We start from the raw sequence: 24,758 nt of genomic DNA on the forward strand, positions 1-24,758 counted from the left end.
AGAGAGAGAGAGAGAGAGAGAGAGAGAGAGAGAGAGAGAGAGAGAGAGAGAGAGAGAGAGAGAGAGAGAGAGAGAGAGAGAGAGAGAGAGAGAGAGAGAGAGAGAGAGAGAGAGAGAGAGAGAGAGAGAGAGAGAGAGAGAGAGAGAGAGAGAGAGAGAGAGAGAGAGAGAGAGAGAGAGAGAGAGAGAGAGAGAGAGAGAGAGAGAGAGTGTGTGTGTGTGTGACACTGACAAAGACATCAGGGCAATGGAGAGCCATCAGACTGAAAAGGACAGACCTAGACTAGACAGCTGTCAAAGAGAGGGTGGGTATACGATTATGTGTCCCTGTGCGTTCATAAAAGGGAATTTTAATCAATTAGAGAAGAGCAGAGACCATTAAATATTGCCACTCTCCTACTTGGCTTTGCTTGGCAGCCACATGGACAGTGTTGATCTTAATTAAACAGCTAATTACTCTCACTGTGAAAGTCACACTCTGGGATGGGAGGATGGAGGGGGGAGGGAGACGAGAAGGAAAGTGGGGAGAATAAGGAGGAAATGAGGAAGCCGAAATGTAGAGATTAGGGTTGCAAAGGCAGGGTATACCAGTAAAGTACCAGAATTCTGTACCTTTTTGGGTACTTCAGATTATCATGTTTATGTAATTATCTTTGGCCCTCTGTGTGACCTTATCACATGTAAAATACATTCAATAATCAAATAAGATTATAAAAAAATATGTGAATGACAAAGCTGTAAAACATGATCCTAATCATAAACCATCAACTTAGTGAATACAATTGGTGTTTTATATGAGGGTTTCAGCATGTAATATCAATTATATTTTACACACTTTTATTTATTTTACTATGTCACTCTGTCTTTGTTCTTAATGTTTTGAATCCAAACTGGTGACAGTTGTGAAAAAGTAAATCGTTGCAGAGTTAATTTAAAATAATGCAGACACTTTTTTCATTAATTAGGCTATATTCTCTTGAACCATATGGTCTATCCATTAGAAACTCAGGGACAATATGGAAATAGATTTTAAAAAACATATTCAAGTATAAATTACCAAAGATAACATAGATTGCCATAAATGACCTGTTAATTACAAAATGTTCAGATAACTTAGTTAAATTACCGGTAGCTTTGCAACCCTAGTACAGATGTAAGATGAAGCATGAGTGGGTGAAGGGACACCATCTTGTGTAGTCTATGCAGATGACAAAGTCACATTGTTACTTATAAAAGTTAAAGACCAAGTTTGAGAATGACAAAAATGACCAAGTTTGTCTCTTATGACGAACATAACCTGGAGGCCACAGCTACGGTAAGTTATAATGTCTCGGAGATAGATACCTTGCATATGCTCTTCTCAGAAACGACTAAAACACATGACAGCAGAAGTGTAAAAGCCATCATCCCAGACAGTCAGATTTATTCAGATGCCAAATACTGAGCGGTCATCGATCCTGCTGTAAAGGCAATTACGATGTGCTCCATGTCAAAGAGATACAGTCGAGCCGCCTTCCACTACACTCCCCCCTCACCTCTTTTCCACCTGATTTTACTCCCAGCGCAGCACATTGATAATTATATATGCTATCCAGGTGGGAGTTCACTGTCAGATATTTGTGGGTGTCAGCACCTTGGACTTGTAGCCAGGGAGACAATGTTGTGACTGGACTATCATTAATGTTCCTCTGTTCCTCTTGTGATGTAGAGGTTAACCCAGGCCCTGCAGCCCCAAGCACCACTCCCATTCCCCAGGCGCTCTCATTTGTTGACTTCTGTAACCTTAAAAGCCTTGGTTTCATGCATGTTAACATTAGAAGCCTCCTCCCTAAGTTTGTTTTATTCACTGCTTTAGCACACTCTGGCAACCCTGATGTCCTATCCGTGTCTGAATCCTGGCTTAGGAAGGCCACCAAAAATCCAGAAATTTCCATCCCCAACTACAACGGGGCGGATTTGCAATCTACTGCAGAGACAGCCTGCAGAGTTCTGTCATACTATCCAGGTCTGTGCCCAAACAATTTGAGCTTCTACTTTTAAAAATCCATCTTTCCAGAAACAAGTCTCTCACTGTTGCCGCTTCTTATAGACCCCCCTCAGCCCCCAGCTGTGCCCTGGACACCATGTGTGAATTGATTGCCCCCCATCTATCTTCAGAGTTCGTACTGTTAGGTGACCTAAACTGGGATATGCTTAACACACCGGCTGTCCTACAATCTAAACTAAATGCCCTCAATCTCACACAAATTATCAAGGAACCTACCAGGTACAACCCTAAATCCGTAATCATGGGCACTCTCTTAGATATCATCCTGACCAACTTGCCCTATGAATACACCTCTGCTGTCTTCAAAGAGGATTTCAGCGATCACTGCCTCATTGCCTGTGTCCATAATGGGTTCGCGGTCAAACGACTACCCCTCATCATCGTCAAACGCTCCCTAAAACACTTCAGCGAGCAGGCCTTTCTAATCACCCTGGCCCAGGTATCCCGGAAGGATGTTGACCTCATCCCTTCAATAGAGGATGCCTGGTTGCTCTTTAAAAGTGCTTTCCTTACCATCTTAAATAAGCATGCCCCATTCAAAAAATGTAGAACTAAGAACAGATAAAGCCCTTGGTTCACCACAGACTTGACTGCCCTTGACCAGCACAAAAACATCCTGTGGCATTCTGCATGACCATCGAATACCCATCGCGATATGCAACTTTTCAGGGAAGCCAGGAACCAATATACACAGTCAGTTATGAAAGCTAAGGCTAGTTTTATCAAACAGATTTTTGCATCCTGTAGCACTAATTCCAAAAAGTTTTGGGACACTGTAAAGTCCATGGAGAATAACAGCACCTTCTCCCATTTGCCCATTGTGTATCTATTATTACTTTTATTATTATGTGTTTTACTTTTCTATTAATTTTCTATTTTCTTTCTCTCTGCATTGTTGGGAAGGGCCCTCAAGTAAGCATGTCACTGTTAGTCCACACCTGTTGTTTACGAAGCATCCACCTCTCCATCCCTCTTCCTTTGCCTGCTGTCCCCTGATCTCTCCATCTCCCCAGAGAGATGACTGGGTCCGGAGGCCAGCCTCGTTTGTCCACTCCTAGTACTCCCTTTGAGGAGAAAACAGCTGTCTGCGTATCAACTTAATACACTACTGTAAGGTATCTGCCCTATATGATCTTAAGTCACAACCTGCGGACCTGTGAAATAAAGCTTGGGGTCAATTCAGTTTCCAATTGAATTGGAAAATTCCTCATTGACAACAATGGTAATTTACAATTAAAGGCAGGTGTGTGAAGACTGTGAGACTGACCCTGAGTCAGCAGGTGTTTGAAGGAGACTGACCTGGAGTCAGGTATGTGAAGGGGACTGATCTGGAGTCAGATATTTGAAGGAAGACAGGGAAAAGGTCAGAAAGAAATGGATAGAAATTAGCAGTGATGGAGAACAGAGAGGGATAGGGTCTGATTATATAGGAGAGAGAGCAGAGCTGCAGCAGTATCGAAGGCTCACTTGTCGCAAAGAGGATTATGAGTACAGCATCATGACGGCCATATTAGCCTGACCCAGGTGGAATTACCCTGAATTATCCCATTGCCGACTCTGTTCTGCTTAATCCCAATCACTACAGGGGGAGTGATTAGCATTACATTAAACAGTGATAAACATTGCAGTAATTATGATCGGCAGAACATCACCACTCTCACTGCACCCATTTGTCAAAACCGGAGTCCTGCAGGGGAGGACTCGTCAGGTAGTGAAACATTATAACGGGTCAGAAACAGGTGCTGGAGCACTTTCTAATTACTCTGTTCTAGATATCAATTATACACTGCAAATCGCTGCACAGCTCAGGGTCCATGGCTCACTGCTGAGCCTCCCATACACAGCACTGCACAGCACTGCACATACCCAGCAGTAGCATACAGCATACCTTCAACAGAAATGTGTTGGTAAGGAACTGACTGACGAAGCAGGTGTGTTATTCAGTGCTGATTTGGATGCCTATAATCTTAACTCATGGGAAAAAAACAGTTCCACAGTGCCAATTTAGCTGTTAGAGGAATGCTTTATTTCCTGTTTCTGGGGCTGTAGCGTAAATAGATTCTCCTTTCCTCCACACCTCCCCACCCTCCTTGCCACTTCAAGCAACAGCTCAGAGAGAGACACAGGTGTTTCGCTGCTTGTTTGTTTTTAAGTTCTAACGTTCTTCCAGACAATCGTGGTTACAGCCTTTGTTTTGCAAACTACCTTCTCACAGCCCCTCCAAAAAACACAAAAACATGATCTAATCAGTGGCAGACGTGTGTGTGTGTGTGTGTGTGTGTGTGTGTGTGTGTGTGTGTGTGTGTGTGTGTGTGTGTGTGTGTGTGTGTGTGTGTGTGTGTGTGTGTGTGTGTGTGTGTGTGTGTGTGTGTGTGTGTGTGTGTGTGTGTGTGTGTGTTTGTGTGTGTGTGCTTCTCTCTCTCCTCCTGGAGAATACACTAGAAGTGGTTATGTTTAATAGAAAAGGTTGAGCAGAACTAGGAATAAAAGGAAATAAAGACAGTTTAATATGTGAGTCATGCATCAGGTGAAGTGTACTGTGAGAGGACATGTATCACAGTCCCACTGACTGCACATGGTACTGCACGCCTGACACTCAACTGTGTTGTGGGAAATGCCAAACTGTTCACAGAGGGGATAATGATGGATTGCTCTCCAGATCATAGTTTTGTAGGGCTCACTGACAAAATGGGATACATACAATGACGCCCCTTAATGATCCGCAGCTGCAATGACAGACACACACACAAACACACACACACACAGAGAGCAAGATAAAGAGCTAATCTTCACTTAGATATGAAAGAGGTTTGCCAAATAAAACCTGGCTGTATGTCTGTGACTCAGTGTAACAAAGCCAGCTTTTACACTGCCACTGTGAGGAGTCCACAGCTGAGACCTGGGCTATCTCAGTAGAGGTATGTGATTGAACAGAGAGGATGAGCTGAAGAGAGAGAATAGAAAGTTTGGTGTACTACAGTTGCAACGGTATAAAGGACTGGCATTCCTATTAACTCATATACAGATTGTCTTCAAGGCTACCTTTGTTTATTCAAGTTTATATCACCAGAACATTGAGAACACTGAAGCAAATGTACAACACTGAAGCAAATGTTTCTTTGCAGAGAAACAAACTGTACTGTAAACAACCTAGCTACGGTTCAAATTAACGTTCTGAAATCATTTAACATAATCATTGTTCTTCAACTGTTATTACATGAACTGTAATTGTACTACCAGCTCATTGTTATTGCAGTGTAAAGGGAGCCCACCAGTTCCTAATTTGAGCAGGCACCTCTCAGATTTAACTTAGTTCGTTGTCCGGATCCGGTACCTAATTGTTTCACTGTTGGCACCGTAAATATTATATCAAAAGCGATCAGCGTTAAATCAAGTTGCCTCCTCATTATTTCTCCTGCCTCCCAGAAAGACCATCACGTAAAAGCTTGGTGATCCTTCTGTGTAATCATCATATCCTGAATGTTTGTGGTGTCCCTAATGGAAAAAAATGAATGAATTCCACATGTGAACACGCGAACACGCGTGATCTTGTGTGATTACATGTGATTTTATATGAAGTTAATGTGATAACATGTGACAACATGTGAAGCAACATGTGATAACATGAAACTACACGTGACAACGTGAGCACATGTGAGAACACGATCTCATGTTGAATAAATGTGACATGGGGATGCAAAATTTCAACATTTGATACCAGAAACTACACGTGACATTTCACATGTGAAATCATGTACGCATGCACACCTGCCTGTCAGCAGTGGTCACAGACAGTTAACCTCAAGATCTTAAACTTATCTGAGTCAATCAAGCACCACAAGCTCTGTCAACCACTGTCTGTCTACATAGCTTAAAGCTACACAAAGCCTATTGCCTAACTTATTACAACATTCAATAACATTGGACCCAAATATTCAAGTGCCTCGTGAAGCTCAGCCAGTAGCTAGCTACCTGAGCAGGTAAGCAATGCTGAAATTCTGATTTCGATGGGAGATTTGACACTGATTGTAGAAGCTAGCTATGAAGAAAGATCTATATACATTGATTGTCTGTATAACCTTTTTTTGCAAGATTTGATACTGATTGTAGTAGTTAAGATTATAGCTAGCTAACTCCAATGTCTGTAAACATTGTGCATTGTCTATATAACGTTAGCTTGCTACATACATATATAGACATTCGTTTCACATTGGAGTCATAGCTATGATTAGCATCAGCTAGAAGACAGCTAGCATTTATTGCTGTCTAAATGATCAATGAGCAGGACATTTCAACGGGACCTAAAGGGATTGAATGTAGCGGAACACTTGCTGTGTTTATCGTAGCTAGCTAACGTTATAGCTCTGCACATCAGAGACACACAGATGACTAACATTAGCTAGCTAGCTACCTTCCAAGTAGAATAGCCAACCAAACATGGCCACAGCAGGCTACCACAGATGCTAATAAAATCAAGGCTAACACTTGTATAAAATAAGTATGTTTATTGTTGACAAAATTATAACACAAGTAAAGAGTTAACAACAGAACGCTGGACATGAACCTTCATATGATGCAATAAAGGTAAGCCATATTGGTCAGGGAGTTAGTCAACCATGGTTTTCCAGTGCTGTGATAGGATATTGTGTCAAATTATGAATTTGAAGAATGTATCTGCACTGTAGTCTTTGTTAGCTAGCTAGCCAGCCAGCGTTAGAGGAATGATTCCTTACATCTTTCAAATTAACTGCCAATATGCCAACATTCCATTTAAACAATGCAGTCAATCCACAGCCATACACTGGCTGAAATCAGTTGATGATAGGTTGTAAATGTGTGGATATTGTATCATATAATAGCACTCACAGCTTTCCAAAGAAAAAAATCTGACATTAATATGGTCTGTTTACATGTATATTAGAGGCTATTTATACATACAATTGGTATAAAACCTGTATATATTATATTTATAATTATATGACAATATCTTAAGTTGACAATACATATTACACAATTTCTGATATATCACATGCCTTACTTTTATTTTCCTGCATAAGTAAAAGGATTATGCTTCTATTGCGATGCATTCCAATTAGACTGGTTTTGATTTCTCCCTGACCAATATGGAAGCCATTTTCACCCCATTCTGGAACTTTGAGGGTTTAAGACATAGCCCCTCTAGCAATTTAATAGAATCTCTATTTATTTAACTTTTGTTTATACATCGTGGGTCACCATTGAGACCAGGCTCTCATTTGCAAAGGGAGCCCTGTGAACATGAACCTACAATAACAGTACAGAAAATACAACAAGATTAATCAAAACAAACACAACTCTCACATATCACCTCCCTTAAACTCAATCTAAACTGTCCAATGGAGACAAACAAGTCTAATTTCAAGGTAGCCTGAACGCTAAAAAAACTTAAAGCATTTTTCCCCCAGGTCAGTGGAGACCCGCAGGACCTTCAGAACCAGCCACTCTGAAAATTCCTGGATCTCCAGTTAATGCATGAGCTGAGGTAGTGGGGGAGTCTCTGATGAACCACTTTATATACAAAAAGTAGCCAATGCTTGGCCTTTCCGGTAGTCAGAGACTCCGAGCCAATGGAACTATACAAAACGCAGTGATGTGTACGAAAATTGTCCCCAGTATTAAAAGGCAGTGCTGAATGATACACTGAATCTAAAGGTTTTAAAGAAGAGGCTGCCATATGCATTTAGATTATATCACCATAATCAAGTACTGGGAGAAGCAAAGGACTGCAAGTCAGACTAGCCTTAGTCCAAGCTAACCATTTCTTTCCTGAAGTTTCTCTGATAGTTCATGCGTGAACCAGGGATTAACTCTATCTCTTAACCTTAGTTTTTTTAAGAGAATGCTTATCTGCAATAGTTTTCTTTTTTTCTTTTTTCTTTCACCTTTATTTAACCAGGTAGGCAAGTTGAGAACAAGTTATCATTTACAATTGAGACCTGGCCAAGATAAAGCAAAGCAGTTCGACACATACAACAACACAGAGTTACACATGGAGAAAAACAAACATACTGTCAATAATACAGTAGAAAAATAAGTCTATATACAATGTGAGCAAATGAGGTGAGATAAGGGAGGTAAAGGCAAAAAAAAATGGTGGCGAGGTAAATACAATATAGCAAGTAAAACATTGGAATGGTAGATTTGCAGTGGAAGAATGTGCAAAGTAGAAATAGAAATAATGGGGTGCAAAGGAGCCAAATAAATAAATACAGTAGGGGAAGAGGTAGTTGTTTGGGCTAAATTATAGATGGGCTATGTACAGGTGCAGTAATCTGTGAGCTGCTCTGACAGCTGGTGCTTAAAGCTAGTGAGGGAGATAAGTGTTTCCAGTTTCATAGATTTTTGTAGTTCGTTCCAGTCATTGGCAGCAGAGAACTCGAAGGAGAGGCGGCCAAAGGAGGAATTGGCTTTGGGGGTGACCAGAGAGATATACCTGCTGGAGCGCGTGCTACAGGTGGGTGCTGCTAGGGTGACCAGCGAGCTGAGATAAGGGGGGACTTTACCTATCAGGGTATTGTAGATGACCTGGAGCCAGTGGGTTTGGCGACGAGTATGAAGCGAGGGCCAGCCAACGAGAGCGTACAGGTCGCAGTGGTGGGTAGTATATGGGGCTTTGGGGCATTTGTCAAAATAATATCTAAAATATACTGAACAAATATATAAACGCAACATGCAACAATTTCATTGATTTTACTGAGTTACAGTTCATATGAGGAAATCAGTCAATTTAAATATTTTCATTAAACCCTAATCTATGGATTTCACATGACTGGGAATAAAGATATGCATCTGTTGGTCACAGATACCTTTAAAAAATGGGCCTCACAATGGGCCTCAGGATCTCGTCACGGTATTTTGGTGCATTCAATTTGCCATCGATAAAATGCAATTCTGTTCGTTGTCCGTAGCTTATGCCTGCCCATACCCTAACCCCACTGCCACCATGGGGCATTCTGTTCACAACGTTGACATCAGCAAGCCGCTTGCCCACATGATGCCATACACATGGTCTGCGGTTCTGAGGCCGGTTGGACATACTGCCAAATGCTCTAAAACGACGTTGGAGGCTGATTATGGTAGAGATATTAACATTACATTTTCTGGCAACTGCTCTGGTGGACATTCCTGCAGTCAGCATGCCAAATACACACTCCCTCAAAACGTGAGACATCTGTGGCATTGTGTTTGTTACGTTCCCCAGGTTCTGTGTTGTTGTGGGTTTGTATGTGTTTATGTGTATTTCAAGAAATGGCTTCCTGAAGTTCTAAGCAGCTGATTGGTCGGCCCCATCAATAATTGGAGCTCTGACCCCGCCCTCTCGTCAAAGGATACAGCTGTCTTCAATTAGACTCCTTCTGCAGATTAAAAGCCAGAGTTCCTTTGTAAGGCAGAGAGAGCTTTGGGTATGCCCCAGTATTGGTTGTTGCTCAGGGAGAGCTTCTTTGATGTCCTGTGTTAGTTGTTGCTCAGACAGTTTTTGTGAAGTATTTTGTAGCCGGTCCTGCTGAGGTATGTTTATGTCAAAAGGACTGTTTTGATTATTGAAATTGTTTGTATTATTCTGTTTTATTTGTTCCCAGGGTGGAAGGGGAAGGCACCTTGGGAGTGCTTAGGCAAGAGGCCTGCGGGCATACATATACCCGTAGTATGTACTCTGTCTATGCACACTAGGTAAGACCTGGGCAGACCACCCCCTGTATTTTGGTTAGCATGCCAGGTGGCGTTAAGAATATATAAGTTGTAGGTAAGGTAGGAGAGGGGGCTCTTTAACTTTTTTACTTTCTTTGCTTTGGTTCCGTCCAGACCCTTTTCCCCATATTACCGTGTGAAGGAATAAATTCCATGTTAACGGTAAAATTCTCTGCCTTTGTCATCCTTACCCGCACCTGCAATCCCATACCTCTTTCACTCCACGGGGAATTGAGAGTAGCAGGGTGTTGCGTTCTCTCCTCCAAGAGGCGTGCGTAACAGTATTGTATGACTAAACTGCATTTTAAAGTGGCCTTTTACTGTCCCAAGCACAAGGTGCACCTGTGTAATGATTATGCTGTTTAATCAGCTTCTTGATATGCCACACCTGTCAGGCGGGTGGATTTTCTTGGCAAATGATAAATGCTCACTAACAGGGATGTAAACACATTTGTGTACAAAGATGAGAGAAATAAGCTATTTGTGTGTATGGAACATTTCTGGGGTCTTTTATTTCAGCTCATGAAACATGGGACCAACACTTTGCATGTTGCGTTTATATTTTTGTTCCGTGTAGTTGATTTTTCAGGGACAATTGGCTAAGAGGACATGTTGAGGCAGAGGGAGGGCAATAAATTCCCACTAGTGTAGGTTGGGCATTACTGCCAAGGCCCACATTTAGGACTAGACATTCAAATTGCTTAAGGGCAGAGGTAGTGTGAGAGTTATCTCGCACCGAACTGCGCAGGTGCAGGCCGGCAAATCAAAGGCACTCCTTTAATGATAAGTTATGGGTTTTTTTTTACCCCATTTTCTCCCCAATTTTGTGATATCCAATTGGTAATTACAGTCTTGTGACATTGCTGCAACTCCTGTACGGACTCGGAAGAGGCGAAGGTCGACCCTGCCAAGCCGCACTGCTTCTTGACACACCGCCCCCTTAACCCGGAAGGCAGCCGCACCAATATGTTGGAGGAAACACCGTACAACTGGCGACCAAAGTCAGCGTGCATGCACCCGTCCTGCCACAAGGAGTCGCTAGAGCGCGATGGGACAAGGACATCCCGGCCAAACCCTCCCATAACCTGGGCGACGCTGGGCCAATTGTGCGCCACCTCATGGGTCTCCCGGTTGCAACACAGCTGGAATTGAACCCGGGTCTGTAGTGACACCTCAAGCGCTGTGATGCAGTGCCTTAGACCGCTGTGCCACTCGAGAGGCGATGAGTTATGTTTGACAGAAATGTTTACTTTGTCACTTTCACAAGGTTGGAGTAATAACATGTTCAACTACTTATGACATTGGCTTGGATTTTAAAAATCCTTTAGATTTAGAGAATGTAGAACTAAGAAATTATTTTTGTCTCATTAGCTAGGTTTACATCCAATTGCAGACAGATTTTCATGCAAACATTCTAAAATCTGCATAAAGAAAATATGCGCATTTTCCTAGCGGTGGTGTTTCCACAAAACGGACTTGTTGAAGATAAAAATCAGTGCTTGATGACGTAGTGCAAGGTTTCATGTACTGAATAAAAATCTAAAGTTCAATGTGTTTCCATCGCATTTTCAACTCTACTGATTTTGTCTGTAGCCTGGTAAACTGCATGGTTTCCCGAGTCATAATGATGACTCGGATGATGCTGTCATCGCGACTCCAAGTTTATTTCAATATGATGGTTGTTATATCAATATTTGCGCATAAAGGCATCTCCATTTCTCACATAACACATTTTACCGATACAAAAAGATCCCACCATGTCGACCGAACAAATTATCTTTCGGCAATTATACATTTTTAACTAAACATACCGTTTCCATTTTTTTTAATATATATATATGTGTGTATAGCTTTACTCAAACTGTGGATGGAAACGTGGTTATTGACTTCATAAACCCCAAATCACGGCCTGGTCTGCTTCACAAGCATTCAACAAAAGTCTTGCGATGTTGCGACTCTGTCAGATAATCAGACTATAGAATTAGAATGAGTCAGACAACCCATTTTTAAAAGCCTTCAGCTCAAAACAGCAGCTGACTAAGACTGACACAATTGTCTTTTTCACAATCAGCATGTCCCTCCAACCGCTGACTCCATTGAACTGTGGCAGCCTCCTGCAGCATGGCAGCTTCCTGCTCCAGCTGGATGGTGACGTCTTTCTGTTCGGCCAGAAAGGCTGGCCCAAACGCTCCTGTCTGACAGGGTTCTTCAAGGTACACCTAAAGGGTGGGGAGCTCAAGCTGCGAGCCATCTCTTTCTCCAAAAACTCCTGCTACCTTTAAACTTATTTTAAATTTGAAAACATACAATCTACCTGCAGTGAAGTCGCTCAACACTCCCATCCAGAGCAACCAGGGTCAATCGTCCCACCCAAGGGCACTCGGACAGATCTCCCACCCAGTCGAATATGGGACCCGAACCAGCGACCTCTCGGCCACCGGCCAAAGCTGTACTTCGGCCACGAGCTGGAGGACAGCAGCAAGGGAGAGGGGGACACGTACAACGAAGAGGACAAGGAGGACGAGTCCCTGACAGGCTACTGGGTTAAATGCTGCCTGGGCTGCCAGGTGGACCCCAACACCTGAGACCCCTACTACTCCACAGAGCTGCATTCGGCCAGCCATGATCTACTGCTCTAAAGGGGAGGGAGGCCACTGGGTCCATGCCCAGTGTATGGAGTTTACTGAGAGCCTGCTGGTGAGGCTGGTGAGGCTCTCACAGGGCAACAGCCCCATGAAGCCCCTACACAGGAAGGGCCTGATGATCTTGAAGATGACCCCCTCCAAGAAGAACTTCTTCAGAAGGTTATTTGAGTGATGTCTGACCATGACCAGAATTACACTTATTTATTCATTGATTAATAAACATACAGTCAGGTCCATAACTATTGGCACCCTTGATAAAGAGGAGCAAATAAGACTGTATAAAATAAATCATACAAATACTAAAATATATTACATGCTCAAAAAAAGTATTTATACTAATACAATTTCTCAGATAAAGAGATTTTGTCTTAACAAGTAATAAAACAAATCTAACCCTAACCCATTTCAGCCAAAAACCTGGTTGCCTCTGCCAGGAGGCTGACAGATCCGCAGGTGGATTTTCCAGCAAGACAATGACCCCAAGCACAAATCTAAATACACAAATAAATAGTTATTTGACCACAAAATAAACATTTTGCAATGCCGTCTCAGTCTCCGCACTTGAACCCCATTGGCTTTAAGTCTTGATGGCTATGTTGTGTCTTCAGAGGAAGCTTTTAGTACATGAGTTTTGTTAAACCAAATTGACTTTAGGTGCGTACTGTCTGGACTGGCACAATTGTATTTAAACCAATGGAGGATCATTTATTTTCTGTGGTTGAATGTTTCTATGGCCATTCCAAAAATAAGTTATGATTAAAACTTGTTTTATTAACCAGTTCACACAGAAGTAATTATATATTAATTTCCCCATCTGTAAACCAACACATATGCTCAGTTATCAATCACATAATCACAATATATTTGGACTACAGGAAAGTTTAATACATTTTTGCTACATTTACAGTACAATAACAGTTTTGTAGAGCAGTATATATACAATTAATTCAGTAATCATCAAACAAAAAGGTACATAAAACCATCAAATCAAATACACATTAAACAAATGAACAGTTAATAAATGTGCAGTATGCTACATATTGTTATTTTCATTCAAATAAGTGTTTTGGCAACATTCCTGAGTTGAAATGTACTCTTGAAACATGACAAAACAGCAGATTGAATACACTGCTGATATGAGATTCACACAAACCATATACCATATCATTCTTCATGTAGTAAATGCTATTCCATAAATGAAAATAAATGATTAAACATACTGTCATGTAAAACATGATTTTATTGTTTGAGTGTGACAACTGTTGAATGAAATATTACATATTATGAAAATATGTACACCATATGGTTAAATTACTGACAGTAAAATAGAATCAGAACATTGAATGCATCAAAAATACACAGTAAAGGGTGGCTACTTTGAAGAATCGCAAATATGAAAAATATTTAGATTTGTTTAACACTTTTTGGTTAATACATGATTCCATATGTGTAATTTCATATTTTTGATGTCTTCACTATTATTCTACAATGTAGAAAATAGTCAAACTAAAGAAAAACCCTGGAATGAGTAGGTGTGTCTAAACTTTTGACTGGCACTGTATATTTTTTAATTGCCTGTCACAAGTTCCTCTCAATGGTCTCTTGCTTCCCTCAGTTTACTTTTGAAGTAAATGTCTGTGCTAGGCCCCAGAAGAGTCATAGAGTCAGGGCGTGTGAGGATTCAATAAAGATAATCTAAATACTTCTTGAGGCAAGCTTAAGGGTGTTAGGCCTAGTAGTGTACCATACAGCATCTTCATGCGATCAACGAAACGTGCAGTTTATTTTTTATTTCATGAAAAGAGGTAGAGTGGTATCATTTCTCAAACGCTAAAACAGATACAAATGGTTTCAAAGACACCTAGGTGCACATTTTGGCCCTTGGGGACCCGAATATAAAGCTCTAAAGCAATATTTTTTCAGAAGGCAGCCCTGAAACAAATACAATCTAAGTCTCTATGATTCCATTTTGCTCCAGCTCTGTAGATAAATTAATACAGCGATCATAAATGTGAGCCTCTTTAACACAATTCTCTCTCCATTACAGTGCTTTTATTTGCTCCCATAAATAACCTCTCTGGATAAATTCATGGATGTGTCATAACCCATTCAATACAATAAACTCTCATATTTCACAGGCACCCAGAGATAAAACACCAACTATCTTCTTGCTAAAAGCAGAGGAAGCGATGTCTGATCTCTGCACTCAAATTATTAACTCAAAATTAAGAAATATAAAACACCGATATAAAATGCAAAGGCTGAGAAGGACAGTCAGACACCTTTTAGAAATGACGAACGATATATGACGATATAATGACGATATATACTGTAGTTCATATTGTAGAGTAAATATTATGTTTGAAACAGAACAGTACAAAACAGACTAGAATCAGGCATGCTGTGGCTAAGACATATTCCTGCCATAATCCATGAAGTCTCAAAGAACTGTCAAATCAAAACAATATTTCTAAGTCTGGGACATCTGGTGAGTTGTCAGCATCCTCCTGTGTCTCCTGACTCTCTAAAGGGTCAATATTGACCTACACTACCTTAGCAGAGTTTTTGTGAGACTCATTGAACTTCTCCAGGTACTTGGAGTTGTAGAGCCGGTGGTGCTTCAGCACATCCTCCAGCTCAAAGGCCTTGGACTGGCAAGCGTTAATCTTCCTGAACCGTCTGAAAAGCTTGTTCTCAGACTCATTCCCCTCCCTGGTCTAGGCACAGATGGAGCCATCCCTCTCCACGATCTCCGGCACGTGGGCCACGGTCTTGTGCAGGTAGTTGGTGATCTTGCCTTCATACCTGTTCTTGAAGAGAGTGGCAAGCAGCTCTACGAAGCGCTGAGAGTTGAAGTTATACCGGCAGAGCTGGTCTGGGCACTCCTTGGCCGGGCAGGTGGAGCGCCACACAGGCTTCATCTGGAGGTAAAGAACCATCAGCTCCCTCAGGGCTTCCTGCCACTCCGCTGAGTGCACCAGCTCACACACCACCTCCACATCTTCATCTTCTTCCTCAAAGTGGCCTGCCAGCTGACTGGGGTTGGTATTGTGGTAGACCTCCCCTATCTCATCCTGGAAGATCTTGTAGAAAACAGTAGCCTGTGTGAAGTTGGGTTAATAAACCATCAATTCGTAAACTCAAACCTCTGTCTGGACTATTGTTCCTTTACGATCTAGCCAGGTTATTACAGTATTATTGTATAAGGGAGCTACAGATGTAGGATCTTAATTTGCAAACAACCTCCCCTACCCTCTCCAGGATGCTGCAGGTTCACACCCAGTGACTGTCCAACATTGGGCATCTGCCTTTTTTTCTTAGGGGGCTGTAGACCCAGACCAGCTCCCCAGCCACAAAGTGCCTTCCCCGGGTGTGCATGTCATAGTTCCTCTTTGGCCTCACACCTGCATTCACCAGCCGCTCTCTGGCGAAGGTGTGGGCTGTCTGCAGGCGGTCCTGGAGTCTCCGGGCATACTCTGGCCCCGGGGGAACATAAGGGCTATCCAGGGGCCGACCAAATGCCAGCTCTGCAGGGATGCGGATCTCTCTCCCCAGCATGAGGAAGGCAGGCATGCAGGAGGTGGAATCTTGGACAGCGGAGCGGCATGGCATGAGGACCATAGGCAGGGGCTTGCCCCAGTCACGCTGGTGTTTGGCAGAGATGATGGCCAGCTGCTGTTCAAGCATTTTGTTAAGCGCTCCACAAGGCCATCCCTTTGAGGATGGAGATGAGTAGTGCGGGTCTTGTGCATACCAAGCCTCTCACACATGGTGGTGAACACACAGGACTCAAAGTTTATGCCTTGGTCGCTGTGGATGGACTCCGCAGCTCCAAACCTGCTGAACATCCCCACTGTCAGAGCGTCGACGATGGTCTCTGCCTCCTGATCAGACAGAGCATAGGCCTCGGGCCATTTTGTGAAAGGGTCCATGGCCGGGAGCACCCAGCAGTTTCCATTGTCTGTGGTGGGGAACGGCCCAACTACATCCACTCCCATCCTCTCCATGGGAGCCCCCACTGGGAATTGTTGGAGCTGAGCATGAGAGCGGCCTGGGGGGCCCTTTCTCGCTGTGCAGTTGTCACAGCGGCGGCAAAAGTCCTCCACATCCCTCATGCTGCCCCCAGTAAAAGCCCTGACGGAGGCGGCGGAGTGTTTTTGTGACCCCAAAGTGTCCAGTCCCCACCCCCCATGAGTGCTCTGGAGCACAGCCTCCCGCAATGCTTTTGGGACCACCACCTGCAATCTCTCCTCTCCCGTAGCTGACTCCTTCCATGCCCGCTGTAGCACGCCATCAGCCAGCCACAGTCTCTCAAACTTTGACCACAACCCTTTGGTCGCGAGTGAGAGCGCGCCTCGTCTTCCCACGGTGTCCCGTCCCTGCTGCTGCCCCCATTCAGCCACGTCGACAGTCTGCAGCTCACAGCAGACAGGCTCGCGCGCCCGACACACTGTGGCACAGATCCCCTCCTCTGCACACAGCTCTCTCTCACGCCCCTCTCTCCGCTCACAGTGGCGGCACCCGTCTGCAGTGCAGGGCCAACGGGACATGACGTCGGAGTTGGAGTGGCGTGCCCCTGCCCTGTGCACCACTGTGAAGTCGTATGGCTGAAGCTCCTCCAACCAGCGTGCCAGCTGCCCCTCTGGCTCTGAAAGACATGTGGCACTGGAGAGCAGAGTCCATTACACCACGCTGCTTGGTCCTTTGGTGGTGGGTAGTTCTGTAACGTCGTTCGTCTGAGGAAGAAGGAGTAGACCAAAGCAGCGCAGCGTGGTACGTGTTCATGATGTTTAATATAGCCTGAACACTAAAACAAAAAACAAAAGTGGAACAAAACGCAACAGTTCTGTCAGGCACTCACACAAAACAGAAAACAACTACCCACCAAACACAGGTGGGAAAAGGCTACCTAAGTATGGTTCTCAATCAGAGACAACGATAGACAGCTGCCTCTGATTGAGAACCACACCCGGCCAAACACATAGAAATAGACAACATAGAACAAAAACATAGAATGCCCACCCCAACTCACGCCCTGACCAACCAAAATAGAGACATAAAAAGGATCTCTAAGGTCAGGGCGTGACAGAGTCCTTCCTGGTTACCTCATTCAGCCGCCTGTAGTCCGCACAGAACCTCCGCTTACCCCCCTTCTTAGGGACCATGACGACTGGCACCGCCCAGGGGCTGTCTGAGGGCTCGATGAAGTCTGCCCGCTGCATCTCCAACACAGCCTTGTCTGCCGCCTCCTGGCGTGCCAGCGGGATACGGCGGGGACGCATCTTGATGGGCCAAGCATCACCTGTGTCGATCTCATGCTGCACCAGATGAGTCTGACCCACCTCTTCCTCACTCAGCGCAAAGCTGTCTCTGAATTCAAACAGCAACTGCCACGTTCCTGCTGCTTGGGGTCAAGACCAACACAGTTCCTCCCCCATATCTCCCTCACTGCAGACAGTGTTCTCTCCTCTCCCATCTGGGGTAGCTGGGCTGGGGGGGCATGGCCCGGGCTCACGGAGGGAAGTGTCGTGGAGGTAGCTGGGGGAATGTAACACACAGCCGTAGGTGACAGAGGGGCTGGGGAAAAGTCACACACATATGTGGGGGAGGGGGGCAGCCATGAGTCTCTGCTGCTTTAACTGTTGGAGTAAAGGGTTTGTTGGGTTGAGTGAATGTGACATTAGGGGGGGCCATGGTGACTGCCAGCCCTCCCTGGAAGCTCAGTGTGCCCCCATTTAGGTCTAACTGGCAGCCTGTGTGTAACGGCTTTCCTCCATCTCTTCATCCGAAGAGGAGTAGCAAGGATTGGACCAAAGTGCAGCGCGGCTAGTGTTCAACATGTTTAATACAAAACAAGTGAAACACTACAAACAACAATACAAAAATAACAAATGTGCAAAACCGATACAGACCTATCTGGTGCAGAACACAAACACAGAGACAGGTAACAAACACCCACAAAATCCCAACACAAAACAAGCCTCCTATATATGATTCTCAATCAGGGACAACGATTACCATCTGCCTCTGATTGAGAACCATATTAGGCTGGACATAGAAACAGACAAACTAGACACACAACATAGAATTCCCACCCAGCTCACGTCCTGACCAACTAAACACATACAAAACAACAGAAAACAGGTCAGGAACGTGACACTGTGCTCCTAAGAAAGTCCTGCACAGCCACCACAAGGGTCCTGCACAGCCACCACCCACACAGGATGACGCACAGACCTGCCCCCTACTGTCAGAGTCATTATTCCCTTCCCTTTCATGGGTGCCAGCTCACCTGTGACTGTGCGAAGCTGCACAGTTGTGGACCTGGCATAAAATCCGGCCTCACCAGGGTTACTGTGGACCCAGTGTCCACCAGGGCAGAGCAGGGCACCCCCTCCACAGTGACAGGGACATGACAAAAGTCCCCAACACAGGTCCGGCCCACCACAACAACAGGCTCCATCAGCTTGCCCTCGTCTGCTTCTGGGGGAAGTGCTTCTGGGGGAAGTGGAGACTTGCTCCTCCTGAAGATGATGATGGCTGGGAAAGAGAGCCAGGGTTCCGCACACCCCGGTCTATGCGGACCCCGAGGCGTTTCCCTGAGCTCTGGGGGACATGGGACAATCCCGGCGCAAATGGCCTGGCTGGCCACACCCCCAGCAGACCCTGGGACCAGGGTGTGTGTTTTGTGCCACCTGTAGCAACACAGCACAAATGAGTTCAGTCATTTCAGCCACCCGTGCAGGCTTTTCCAGCTCTGGGCTGCTCTGCTCCCCAACCCGCACAGTGGGTCTGTCTCCCTGCACCCCCACCAAAGCCCCAGCTGAAGTCCCAGCCCACAGCAGCTCCCTCTCCAAAGCCATCTCCACGGCTATCTGCAATGACTCAGGATGAGCCAGCTGGGTCTGTATGCGCAGCTCCGTAGGAGAGAGCGCCTGTATGAACTGGTCCCGTGCTAGCTCGCTCTGCACGGAGGGGGGAATGTGAGCATATGCCCGCCGAAAGAGGCTCTCAATGTCATTAGCTAGCACCCGTAGTGGCTCTCCAGGCTGCCTGCATCTATAACTCAGTTCGGAGTGCAGCAGCCCGGGCTGTACACACTGTCCAAAGCGTCTCCTCAGTGCTCCCTCTAAAGCCCCATAATCACATCTGTCCTCTGGGCTAATAGAGAGGTGTAGAAGACAGAAAGGGAAAGATGTAAGAACAGCGGCAGACAGCATGATTCATGATTCAGTTGGCCCGAAGGTTATTTTAAGAGCGAGTGAGGTGGCGATGACGGGACTGGCTTCCTCTCTCACATCAAAACATACCTGCAGATGAGTGACAAATGGATAGAGCGAGAGCATGATCAAGCCTTGTTTTTTTTATTCTAACACGGTCAGTCATCTTAAATCAGGAGGTGAAATGCAAAACTGACCTTGGATCATTAACTTTGGGACGACTACATCTCTGTCTGTATTTAAATGTAAAGCATCTCTTTAATAATACTTCCTGTTGACCCGACCAAGTGACATCTCACCTATGATCGTGCTGTGCCCTCTGTGTCAGCCAGTTCAGATGCGGGAGGGGTTCACCAAAACAGCTGATATAACCTAGAGGATTTAGGGAGAAGGTGGAGAGGGATGAAGTGAAGAAGAGAGACTGTTATTGTGTGTGTGTGGTCTCACCTGGTGTCCACACTATGTGGCTACAGAGTACTTTATGCTGAAAAACAGACACATGAGGACAAACAATAGAAGATAATGTCAATAGAAGATACTGTATGTGACGCAGACACCTATCAGAGTGTACCTGAAACATTTAAATATAGAGGGCTATGTGTCTCACCACTTGGTTATTGCAAGGCTAACCCCCAGGGAAATCATGACTTGGCAGCAGCAGATAGTCCAGTGAAAATGGCTGTGATTATGTGGTGTAAATCTGAAAATTAGCAGCTGACATTTAAAAAATTCTTAGGGATAGTCCCCTTTTTTAAATTTTTGCCTAAAATGACATACCCAAATCTAACTGCCTGTAGCTTATGCCCTGAAGCAAGGATATGCATATTATTGGTACCATTTCAAACAAAACACTTTGAAGTTTGTGGAAATGTGAATTGAATGTAGGAGAATATAACACAATAGATCTGGTAGAAGAAAATACAATGAAGAAACCAACCGTTTTTTTATTTTTTTTCTACCACCATCTTTCAAAAACAACAGAAAGGTCTCAAATCTAGCCATCACTCTGGTTGTAATTCTGATGGTGTCCACAAGAGGGCAGCAGTGTATGTGCAAAGTTTCCCAGGTACATTTGGGCAAATTGTGAATGACACGTTTACATTTACATTATGTTTTTCTGCAAGAATATCGTCAAATCTGTATACTTGGACTTCGATTTAGCTTTTCCAGTATTAGTAGCCATATTGTAAGTTCAACATTTGCAAAACACCCAGTTTTCATAACTTCATAACTCTCCATATTCTTGCAATTTTTGTCCAAAAGGAAAAGACTTGCTGTCACACAAGGTTAGCAGCGAGAGATACTCCCGTAAAGCCCAGCTCATTGGCTATCTAGCTAGCTTTGTTTGACCCCAATTGGTACTAATTTGACAAAGTTACAGTCAATCAAGTGAAGACCACCCGTGTCATCGGCACGCCATGAAGGCGTCGCTCTCTGACCAAATTTGGTGTTCTATAGGATATACTACACCCCTAATAATATAGTGAAGTCTGGTTACGTTCTAAGATCTCTGAGGAATAAATACGAATGTAATTTGACTGGTTAAAACAACGTTTAGGGTTAGATTTTCACAGATTCCTTTCTTTGCAAATTGAACGAGTGTAAATACAAAATCGATTGTACATGCTATAACGGACCTTTTTAGGATATTAAAAAGTATTTTATCTAACAAAACTACACTTCATGTTATCTCTGGGACCCTTGGGATGATAAATCAGAGCAAGATTTCAGAATGTAAGTACACATTTCACCTTCAGAGGTGAATTTATCAAACTATCGTGGTGAAAAAAGTGTTTTGTTGTTAGGAGCTCTCTTCAAACAATAGCATGGCATTTTTGTTCAGTAATAGCTACTGTAAATTGGACAGTGCAATTATATTAACAAGAATTTAAGCTTTTAGCCGAATTAAGACACTTCTATGTACCGTGACACACGGCGCTGCATGATTTACAACTGACCCGTTGACGGGATGCCTATCCCTATTAAGGTTTTTTAATTAATGCACGTGAGACAGGTTCCAGGTTCCATGTACAACAAGACAGGCAGAGATAGAGAAAAAGGACACAGCTACTGTATCGCTCAGACTTTCCTCTGAGTCTAACAGCTGAGCCAGTGTGTGTGTGCGTGTGTGTGTCAGCGGCGCCCTTACCTTGTTCTTCGGTTTCAGCTGGCATCAGTTCCCCTGGGGCTTCTCTCCACACGGGAGCACAGGGGAAGCCTTAGAGCCACGCCCTGCACAGTGTGCGTGTATGTGTGTGTTTGTTTCTGTCTCTGGGCCTTGGGCTGATTCTTGACTTGGTCTGTCTAACCACTATGGATTGTTACTCCATGGGAAGGATATCTCTCTGTCTGTCTCTCTCTTCCTCCCTCTGGTATTTATACCCTGTGAGGAGACCCCAACACCTGAGACACTCACAGCAGATCAGAAAAAATTATGAGGTTAACCGCAAACACACACACACAACCCAAACACATATCCATAAACATCAACACAACACAACACACACACACACACTAACGCTGAATCTCACAAACTCCTCACCAAGTGGGTACTCCTCTGTGTCACCCCTCTCCCTTTACCACCCTCCATCTGTGAATTCAACACAACCAGGTGGTACAAAAGGTGGAAGGGGGATCGGAGAGGTTACCGGTGCGGGGTTGTAATGGAGAAAAGTTTAATTGATGCTTCTTCAAGTCAGTGTACTTAACTTTCCAAATGTATCAGTAATAAAATTAAATAAGATCAGAGGGAAGAATGCAAACATAATATTGAGTGTGCAATAACCTTTTTTAATTCATCAGATGAATGCTGGTACCAGTCTTACCAAGCAGACAGAATGTTTTAAATGACAAGATCACTGGAGTGTGGAATTGATCCTTCATTTGATTCTGTTTTGCTTCGGGGGCAATCAAGCAATCCCTTTAATTGTGTCTCCAAACCGCCTCCCTCCCTGTCTCCATTATGACTGAACACTAATTAGAAAGCATTGTTTGATATGCTATCTCCGTGGAGACAGATAGACATACAGTATTTGCCCAAGATCCCCCTTGTTTAGTGCCTTGCCACGGGAGCCTCTTGCCTTGCCACTGTGCTGGAATTGTCCGCCACTAAGCTGGCCCCAGCAGCAACAGTGGAGTCATTCAACCTCTGTTCTCTCCAACTCATCTCTGCCTTCCACACACACTGGAGGAGGAACACAGACTGTGGTGTTTGTTGTGTAATTTAAACAGTACTGTACAGTGGTGGGGTTTGACTGTTGAGAAGGATGTTAGGTCAAATCTAATCAAATTGTATTTGTCACATGCTTCATAAACAACAGGTGTAGACTAACAGTGAAATGCTTACATATGGGCCTTTCCAAACAATTCAGAGAGAAAAATATAGAAAAACTTATAACATAAGGAATAATTACAAAACAATTAAAGATAACTTGGCTATATATCTTCTTCAGGCTGCAAGCCCGACACCGCCCACAATATGACAACAGCCACTTCAAGTGCAGGGCGCGAAATTCAAAATCAATTTTTTTTAAATATTTAACTTTCACACATTAACAAGTCCAATACAGCATTTGAAAGATAAACATCTTGTCAATCCAGCCAACATGTCCGATTTTTTTAATGTTTTACAGAGAAAACACCACATATATTTATGTTAGCTCACCACCAAATAAAAAAGAGGACAGACATTTTTCACAGCACAAGTAGGATGAAGTAGCATGCACAAGCCAACCTAACTAACCTAAAACCAACCTAAATAACCTAGAAAAAACTACCTCAGATGACAGTCCTATAACATGTTACACAATAAATCTATGTTTTGTTCAAAAAAATTGCATATTTTAGCTATAAATCAGTTTTACATTACTGCTACCATCTTAGCCACCATCATAGCTACAGTCAGAAATCGCACGGGAGTAGCCAGAGAAAATACAGACACCAACGTCAAATACTAATTATACATCAAAAAACATTTCAGAGAAATATATGGTGGATAGCTAATGAAAGAGAAAGATCTTGTGAATACAGACAATATTTCCGATTTCTGAAGTGTTTTACAGCGAAAACACAATATATCGTTATATTAGCTTACTACAATAGCTAACACACAGCAGCATTGATTCTAGTCAAACGCTAGCGATAGCACAGTTCGACAGATATATGAAAAAGCATCCCAAATTGGGTCCTTATCTTTGTTGATTTTCCATCAGAATGTTCTCCAAAGGGTCCTTTGTTCAGAACCGTGTTCATTTGGACCTAGAACGAACGATGTCCCTCTTGAATTAGCATGGCACACTGGCCATGCCGTGCTAACCTCTCCGTCTTGACAAAATTCTTGCGTCGCATCACGTCTAAAGTCCAGAATAAATTTCAATAATATAATTAAAGTATATTGAAAAAAACATACTTTAGGATGATATTGTGACATGTATCAAAAAAAATCGAAGCCGGAGGTCATATTCACCTATAACGAGGGTTTTCCAGGAGCGCAGTCCAGTTCCTACTTCGCGCCCAGAAAAAAAAATTAAGTGCGCACTTATCACTCCAAGATGTTGTTTTCAGTCCCTGACAGAGATAATCAAGTCATTTCTTCTCTCACTTCCGCATGACATCCAGGGGAAGGCGTGTGACGTGTTTCTACAGTCCTAAGTGCCAAGGCCTTTTATAGAGAGTATCTTGAAGAGAGACATAGCTTCTTGGAAATTTCACTTTTTACAGAAAATGGGCTGTAAAAAGAGTTATGTTTCACTTAGAGAAATAATTAAACCTGTTTTAGAAACTAGACAGTGTTTTCTATCCAAAAGTAATAATAATATGCATATTGTAAGAACAAGAATTGAGTACGAGGCCGTTTGAAATGGCCACCTCTTTCCACTGCTGATACTCACTGCTGATATTTGAGCCATAAGAGGATATACGGTAACCAGTACTGAGTTGATATGCAAGGTTATGAGGTCATTGAGGTAGATATGTACATGTAGGCAGGGGTAAAGTGACTAGGTAACAGGATAGATGATAAACAGTAGCAGCAGTGTATGTTATCTATCTGGTTAACCATTTAGTAGTCTTGTGGCTTGGGAGTAGAAACTGTTCAGGGTCCTGTTGGTTCCATACTCG

Source organism: Salvelinus alpinus, chromosome 15, assembly GCF_045679555.1.
Source record: "Salvelinus alpinus chromosome 15, SLU_Salpinus.1, whole genome shotgun sequence".
Classification (NCBI taxonomy): domain Eukaryota; kingdom Metazoa; phylum Chordata; class Actinopteri; order Salmoniformes; family Salmonidae; genus Salvelinus; species Salvelinus alpinus.